Raw genomic sequence first — 8,856 nt, 5'->3', positions numbered from 1 at the left:
GGGGTGTTTCCGTGGGTGTTTTCGCGAGCCCCGAGCTGAAGGGCTGCCGCGGGTCCGGCCGGCGCCCGGTACGCGTCTCTGCCGGGCACTTCGGGCATTTTGGAGCTCGGTACTGCCGGGGCCGCTGTTGCTGTTAATTCTTCTCAGATGTTTCTACTTTCCAATTATTCTCTCAGCTGCAGGCTCAGCCCTCTCTACTCGGTGGACTGAGGACATATTTATTTATTTATTTTGAATGATGTTATCTCCTTCTCGGTTGTCTCAGAGCATAAGCGGACATGCTGGTAAAGGGCGCTCTCTCCGCAGCATTCACGAATCCCCTCTGCCATCGTAAGGCATGTGCATCTAGAGCAGAGTAAATCAGCGAGATATACGAGGCGAATGTATACTCTCCGACTTGCGGTGCCTCACTGCACACAGGCACCTGCGAGCACCCTTCCCCATTACAAGTCCGTGTCCTCGTCACTTTGTTCACTGCACCCACAAAGGAGTGTTTCTTTAGCTAGCAGCTAGCTAGCAGCCGTTCAAAACCTGTCTCATGTCGGAACGGGCACAGCTCACGACCCGAAACTGCTCGTGTGCATCAGGTGTTGCTGGGTGTTAGTCTCGGTGGACTCAACATACCTGGCTGCCTTCAACGCTTCTTCTTTGATGGTCCTTGATGGACTTGCGAAGTGCATTAGTCTGCTGAGGCTTAGAGTTTTCTAGCCCCCGGGAGCAACGCATTCTCTGAACACCTCTGTCTAAGGCAGAGTTTGATTTCAAAGGGAAAATCCATGATACGGAACTGGTGATTATGGAAAGTGGTATATAATTTCTTCGAAGAAAGAATAAATCTTGAAGTGATTTATAAAGTAGAATATAAGGGTTTTGAAGGAATAAAATGTTTGCTTTGTCTATGATCAATATAGCCATTTAACCCCTCTCTGCTGTAGTAGCGATTTATTTTCATTTTCCATTTTTATTGCTCTTTCCATAATGATTTTCTATTGATTGAATTCCTTTTCTTTCCTGTCACTGAGGAAATTGATCCCTAATCCAATTTTTAACAGCATTTGTAACTACAGTTCGGTTTATGCCCTCATCTTAAGGGGAAAAAAAACAATGTAGGCAGTGCCCTTATTCTTTTCACAACTTTGAATTTGTAGGATTCACACAATATTGATCCCTTTATTGTTTGTCTGTGTCCTCTTTCAAATGTTAATATAACTTGGCCCGTTTCAGGGAGGTCTTGATTGAGAAGGTGAAATAAAAATGCATTGGCTGCCTGTAACGATCATTTTAGCTACTCCCATTGTGCGTTCTCCAATTACAATATGATGCGAGTTTTAAGTCTGTACATCTCTTCTCCCCCCTCTCCCCCCTTCTTATATTTTTCCTCTTCACCAAAATACTTAGTAATTAGCAAGCCTATTTTTTTCATATAACTCGAATTTGGTTAAATATGGTGCTAAAATACACAGGATTGCTATGATTATTTTTTTTTCCCCTTCCCTAAAAAAAAAAAAAAGTTAAGATGTGTATATGGAAAGGTTTAATAGACAGCTGAGAAGGAGAGATTTCTTTCTTTTGGAAAAGAACCCTTACCAATGTTTATTGAATTTGCTCATCTGCATGAAGAGAAGAACTGTTGTTTTGTTATCTAGCAGCTGTAGGAAGATTGACAGCTACAAATTGCAAATCTATGAAGGATCTGTCCATGACACAATTTTTAGTTCATTTAGATAGTTATCCTACACATCTTGTCATTTGCAAAATTATATAAACAAGACGAGTAAGTTTGTGGAGAAGATATTAATGCAGTGAATATACTGTAAAGATTTTGAGGCTCTTTGGGATAATTATCAGAGCGTGGTCTTGCCTGAAACATGATATTAATACAGTTAATTTAAATTCAGATATGACGACACCCTTGTAAACATTATACTGTAGAAAAGAAATACATATTTTCAAACATGCTAGTTCCGTCAGAGGAACATTAAGTGTAATAGTCTTTTTGTTTAAGATAAAGAGAACATCATTGATGTCGTGGCGTGCTTTGCATTTTTAAACAGAATCTAATGAATTACAAACATTCATTATGCTACAAGCAATTGCTGAAACTTCTCAGGACCCCAAAATAGAGAGTTATTTGTATACTGATACTCGCATGTTTTCTGATTATGGTTTGACTGTAAAAACAGAAATAAATAAAAAAAGCTATTGTTCTGACATGAATTCTCTGCTATCTCCAAATCCTTTATTGATCTACTTCTGTGTTGTAAATTTATGTTTAAATGCCTCGTGCGTTCAGGTTATGGAACTTTCTGTTGGGAAGTGTGGGAAAGCTGCAGGAGGGGGGCTGGGAGCAGTCTTTGTTGGATCTTGGAAGAGTTAAGGGCATATAATCTGCTGCGGAAGGTCAGGCTTACCAAATGTATGAGAAAGAAGATAGCTGAAATTTTCAAAGGTCAAAAAGAGCGATGTGCTAATTTTAAAGGACATCTTGTATGAATATTGCTTATCTTAACATGTCAAGATGCAAAAAAAAGAAATATCTCTTGGTTTGTGTTTTTATCTAAATGTTTACTTTAACAATTCACTCTTTCTTAAATGTGATCTTTGTAACACAGTTACTGTTACTCTAATGCTGTTTCATTCTCTGTGGACTCTAGAAGGAGCCAGTGGAAATGTGCTGTATTTATAGGCCCAGGCCAGCTTACGCCTTTTGACTACCTCAGTTCATGACTGTTCTTGGCACTGCACACTGTGGACTGTCACTTTCCAGAAATGGATTTCTTTGAAACATGTGGGGCTCTGGAGTTCAGTTCCATTTTACCTCCTATTTGGTTCCCTTGAGTGCATGGCAGAGGTGGTGGTCACAGTCAGCAGACAGGTGACGTGGAGCTCATCACCTCTGTCTGCGTTGACTACCAGCACTGTAGGTTTGCTTATGGACCAAGAGGCTGGTTGGCTCGGGCCAGTACAGCTAAAACTAGGGTGGTTCCTTGGGGGATGTCGATGGAGTAGGAGGCTGATATCCTCTGCTGTTCACCGAGGCTGGGTACTGAGAACTTATTACTGAGCTCTGCTGCTATTTACAACTGATTTGAATTTCTTCTTAAATACTGTCTCTTAACCCTTTTTCTTGAGAATTAATTTCTGCTGTGACACTATATTTTTAGTGAATCCTGAGTGGATTCAAAATGCAGGAGACCCTTTTATAAATGATAGTGTTAATGACAGATGACAAAATACAGGGGCTGAAGAATACATACCAGTTTATCTGTTGGTTTGTAGTACTTTCCATGCCGTACTACAGCCGTGTTAATTATCCCTGATAATCCAGGTGATTCTCCTTGAATGAACGGTGGTGCAAATGAAGTGGGAATTGCAACAGAGTGTACATCTGCCAGAACTCTAGGTCATAAAATAAGTCCTAGGTTTGATCTGAAGTAATCGAGTATTGTTGATCCTCCAAGGAAGTGCTAACGCTTGTCTCTTTTCCAGGCAAGAAAGCAGTCAGTAAGGGTGACTGTTACATGGCGAGTGAAGTTTTAAGGGTGAAAAGTCTGTGTCTCAAATGATGGTGATGTAATTGTGAATTAACGTAAATGGTGTCTAGAAAACCAGACAAATCTTCAAAATGTAATTATAAATCAAAGTAAGAGGAGAGAAAAGAAAGTTGCAGTATTTTTTGAAGGCTGATACCTGGCAGTGTTTCAGGGCCAGAAACAAATGGTACTCTATGAAAAAACTAGGGAGTTCTTTTTTTCTGATGGTACAAAACACCTATTTCTTCCCTTGTAAGCTGAAGATCACTTGACTTTGTCATACAATTCAGACGTTTGAGACAAGCTTTCTTTGGCGAGGAAGAGTCATTGTATTTCTCAATGTGTTCTGCTCCCGTGGCAGGCCTGCAAAGGCAGTAAGTGCTTATGATGCTATTAGCCAAGGGACTGTTCCTTTAGCTCAAGTAGGAAAGATCTCCACTTAGAAGAGAGGCTTTGGGGTCCTTTCTTCCAGAGTAGGAGGAGCTCCCATCAGTTTTGCAATATTTTTTTAAGCAGCGTCAATGACATATTCTTAATTTTGTTTCACTAATGGGAGCTCACCTTTCAGGCTCTCTGACCTTTTTCAGTGAGGTTAGCTTCCACTGAAGCTACCCTGCCTGTTCTGTTAGGTTCTAATTCCCTTTACAAAGGCAACTTTTGCCTTTCTTTATTCTGTCACTTCTAGTTTTGATCATCTTCCCTCAGTTCTCAGAAATATTTTGTATTCACTAATCCTTACCTTTCCTACTGATATACCACTTCTGTCTCCCATAGTCTATCCAAAGAAACCGCTTCCTTCTACTCCCAACTGTTTGGTTAGCTCACTAACTCTGAGATCTCTTTACACCTACAATTTTTTCTCCCACTTCAAAGCCAGTCATGACAACGTGACAGCACACATTTTCTTTCTCCAGCTGTAGCATGTAACTTCAGTATTATGTTTCTGAACTTGAATTTTCGTGCTACTAACACTGCACATGAAATTGTCCCCGTGAAGAGAGTTTGTCCTGACAAGTAGTATTACTGTCTGTGGAAATGGGTGATCCATCCATGTTCTTGAAAGGTAACAGAATTGATGCTTAAGGACTTGTGTTCATTGTGTGTGAGAGCGCAGAGCCATTGTACAGATTATCTAAAAGACATATGTGATCCTAATTTTCTTTGTTGAAATGTTAACTGACAAAGTGCTGATGGCTTCTATTTGCTCCTAGAACAAAAAGAAGCAGTCTTCTGGAGTTAACAGCTTGTGCCCTTTTTCCTCCCTAGCCTTCCAAGGCTCAGAACTGTCTCTTGAGAAGCTTCCTTCTATAGAGCTTAGTTTTTATCTACAAAATGTATTGGAAGGCTCTTTGTGAGAGCCTGAAGTACGGAATTCTGCTTTATTGCAGCTGTTCTAGAAAGGAGCAGTCTACGCTGCATTTTCTTCATGGGTGGTACCTTCTTGCTAGCTCATCATGGGAAATATTGTTGTAGTTCCAACACTAGCTAAATTTACAAAATCTGCTTTAAAAATGCTTTAACCTTGTTTATTTGTGGGTGTGGGGTAAGGAAGAGAGCGAGTTCTTCACATATAATGAAAATGCCCAGTACTGAGTCAGATGTAGCCAACCTGAAAATGTCAGATCATAAAGTTCAGCATTTTTGAATTGGGGTTGAGGTGGGGGAGACCCACTTATGCTTTGCCATTTCAAGCAAGTATTACTTTTTTCGCTTTCCCATAATTCAAAGAACAGGTGAATGAACCTGTCTAAGGCTCTAAAATTAAAAAGAAAAATCACCTTTGGAAGGAAGGGAAACTAAGCATTTAACACAGCAAAAGATCAAGGTGGGACGTTTCAGCTATAAATGAGAAATTACACAAACATTATTAGCATGAGAATGTGGGTTTATAGTGCAAAGTCTAATGAAGTGGTATGTTCCTTTTTGTTTCATACAAAACATAAAAAGTGAAAAATCCCAGGATATGAACAGTAGTCACAAAGTAAAGTATCCAAAATTTTTCAAAACTGAAACTTGGTTTTTCTAGACAGTCTCCAGTTAGATTTCTCAATTACATCATGCTTTTTTTTTTTTTTCCAAAGAATTTTTTGTGAGGTGGCCAAATAGAGAGATCTTTCACTCGTCCTCAGCTTTTACTACAAAAAAAAGGTTGGGGATTGTATATAAACTCTTCCCCGGCTCCTGCTTCAGTGAGTTGCTGTGTAAGTCTTCATTATGTTGTTAAGAGGCAAAGGGGATTGTGTCTGCTTCCTTAGTCTTTGAGCAACATTTGAACTTTTGGATCACCAGGCATGTTTGTGCCACCTGAACTAATGAAGTTGTAAGGAAAATAGCTGGTTCTGCATGAACGATGTGGTACATACTTTGGCAGATCTACCATTATTCTGTCATTTTCCCCAGCAATCTTGGACCCCTTTCAGATCTGGAAGAATATTCCAATTCATTCATTTAAAGTTACATCCTGATGACTAGACATCGTTTTCCACAGCCACATGTAAATCTCACCTGGTTTCTCGTTCCAGACTTTTCCACTGCTCTCCTTCATCATCCCAGTTTTGTTTTCCATCCACAGGCCTCTTCTCCGGACATCTTGCCTAGTCACTAATTTCTTGTAACAGTTCCTTCCCCCCTTCCTATACAGGTTCACTGATCTCAGTGTTTCTTAATTGCTCTCATTTTCACTTCCCACACAATCTCACTTGTCTGCTCTCTATAGTCTCCTTACCCCTATTCTCTTCTGGTAGGGAGTCAACTCTTGTTCCCATTTGAAAACTGACAAAAACCCACTCTTTCTCCAAACTGCTTGAGGCTGTAAGGACATAACCTTTACCTGTGTCCTAGGTAGCCAAAGCTGTGCTGGCTCCACCAAATTAAAATAATAATAATAAAAATCTGGGGAGAGTTTTGGCATGTCCCTGAACATGTAAGATAAAATACGTTGAACACATGCTGAATTTCCAGAGAACACAGCTGTTAAACTCTAAACCCCTACAGAGAATTTCACACACTTAAAGTAGACAAGCTTCTCTTCTTCCATGTGAAGAATTTGTCTCTGTCATTAGAACACGTTAGAAATGTCATTGTTTCAAACAAATATCAATTCTTTCCACCAGTGCAGGAAAGCCTTCAGATTTTCTCAGGAAAACATAGCTTGTCCATGTTAAAGCATTCCTATTTTCTCTTAGGAAACTATGTAGCAAACTGTGAAATTTTGATGAAGCATTTTTTGAAAAAGCATAAGAAAGTGTTTTTTCTTTTCCCTGTCAGCATAAAGACACTTGTGCAAAACTATACCTAGCTGTACTTGTAACGGCATCCTGTAGTAGGAAATGTTGGGCAGCCTTAGGTAGACACACAGTTCCCGTTCTACCTTTGACGCATCACGAGTACTCTGAAATGTTTTTTCTGTGTGCAGATTTCCCAGGCCTGCTAGGATATGCCTGTGCTGATGTGATAGCCAAGTAAGTAAGAAAAACAATGTGAATTACTGCAAGCAGGGTGCTCTACTACCAGGTCTCCTGCATACAGAGTAGTTGAAGAATCCCCACAAAATACTTCTGTACGCACTGTAGCTGTGAGTGTCTTGGAGGATGGAGCTATTCACTGAAAAGCAATTACGTCTGTGGGTATACAACTGGCATGTCTACAAGTGTGCGGGTGAGAGGCAGAAAATACATGATAATGTTGGCATCAGAGATTTCGGTAGTCATCCAACTTACGATAACCACGTTAGTCGCAATTGGAAGAGAGATATATGTTGATGGATAGATGCAGAGAGTGAGAGAGATTGGTATGTATGTAGGTATTTATCTGCTTGAAAATAAGGTGGAGTAGAGATAAAATGCAATTAAATCTTAAAGCACTGCAATCTGAGAAGTAACACTGTCCTGTAACCATTTTACGCTGTAGAAATGTTCACATACATGGTTCAGCTCATTAGCTGTGAGTATGGAGTTTCTGAAGATGGCAATTAATTGCCAAATGGGGATTTACCTTGTTAAACTTTCAATTGTTAAAGAAAAAAAAAAAACCACAAAGTTTTACTATTTTATTTTGTATGTGATGAGAGGAAATAAGTAGTTTTCATGGTGCTTTTTGCTTTATTTAAATTGTAAAGGTAGAGCTCTTCTTACCTGTGCATTATTTCAGTGTGCTGTGAGCATCTCACAGACATGCTCATTGAGAAGTTGTTGAAAATGTTGTTACCGCTTTGCTTTCTGGCAGACAGTCTATAATCCACTTTGTCAAATGAATTTTCTTGATTGCTTTGCAGCATATGCAAAGTACTTAAAAATGTCGTAATTACCTCTCTGAAGAGTTGGGGGGGGGAGAAGAAGAGAAAGACACAAAAGAAAACAGCAAAAATTCAGCTTTCTATTCTTATGTAAGTATAAAGAAAACGGTACTGTATAAAGGCAGCACAAAAGACATAACAGAAATATTATAATAAGAGCAATCAAGTCCTTCAAATGCCGGTTAGGGATTGTACTATTGGGGGGGGGGACCCACAGACTGCTGTGTAAAACATTGAACATGTATTTGTTTTCCTTCAACAAGCTAAACCTAAACTATCAGATGTCCTTGCTGTCTGACTTTCACTTGAATATAAATATTTGAGTTGTCAGTTCTGCAGGACTTTTAAATGTGAGGTGCTTGCTAAAGTCAATGGGTTTCCTTCTGCCTCCAAGTCCACTGTTCAAAATTGCTATGACGATCAAAAATAATTTATTTCACTTCTTCTACTGTGATATTTAATGTATTTTGGAATGCATGCAAGTAATTGTACAAAGCCAAAGATGACAGAATTTATAACTTAGGCTGACTTTGTTACCTACACCGAAGCAGGGAGAAATATTTTTCCTGTGTATTATGTTTGGGTTATAGCTAGTCTTAAGCTATTGTTTCTTCTGTGCTAACTTATATTCTTCTTACCAAAATCATGCTTACAATATTTGTCAGGAATCTGTGGAGGGCAAAGATATAAACTCTTAGCAAACAGACAGGGTTTCACGGAGAAGTGAGAAAACACTTTGCAAGATTCATGGTATGAATTAAGCTGCTAGTTGATTATCTTTTGCAGCTATTTTTCCAGCCACTCAAGAAAGGCCAATGTGTGGTACAATAAATCTAGAGATCTTAGAGGCTGTATACTTGTATCTTAGCCTCTCGATTTGTAAAATGGCAGTAGTATTTATAAATCAGAAGACTGTGTTTGGTATTCTGGGCAGTGTGCCTTTGAAGCCAGGCTGGAGGGAGCACCATGATTGCCTTTTGGCTGAAACCCCCATGAATTGTCTCGAGAAAAAATTCTCTTATGTGGGAA

Source organism: Charadrius vociferus, unplaced genomic scaffold (assembly GCF_000708025.1).
Source record: "Charadrius vociferus isolate BGI_N301 unplaced genomic scaffold, ASM70802v2 scaffold325, whole genome shotgun sequence".
Lineage (NCBI taxonomy): Eukaryota > Metazoa > Chordata > Aves > Charadriiformes > Charadriidae > Charadrius > Charadrius vociferus.
Note: the sequence above shows the minus strand (reverse complement) of the source record.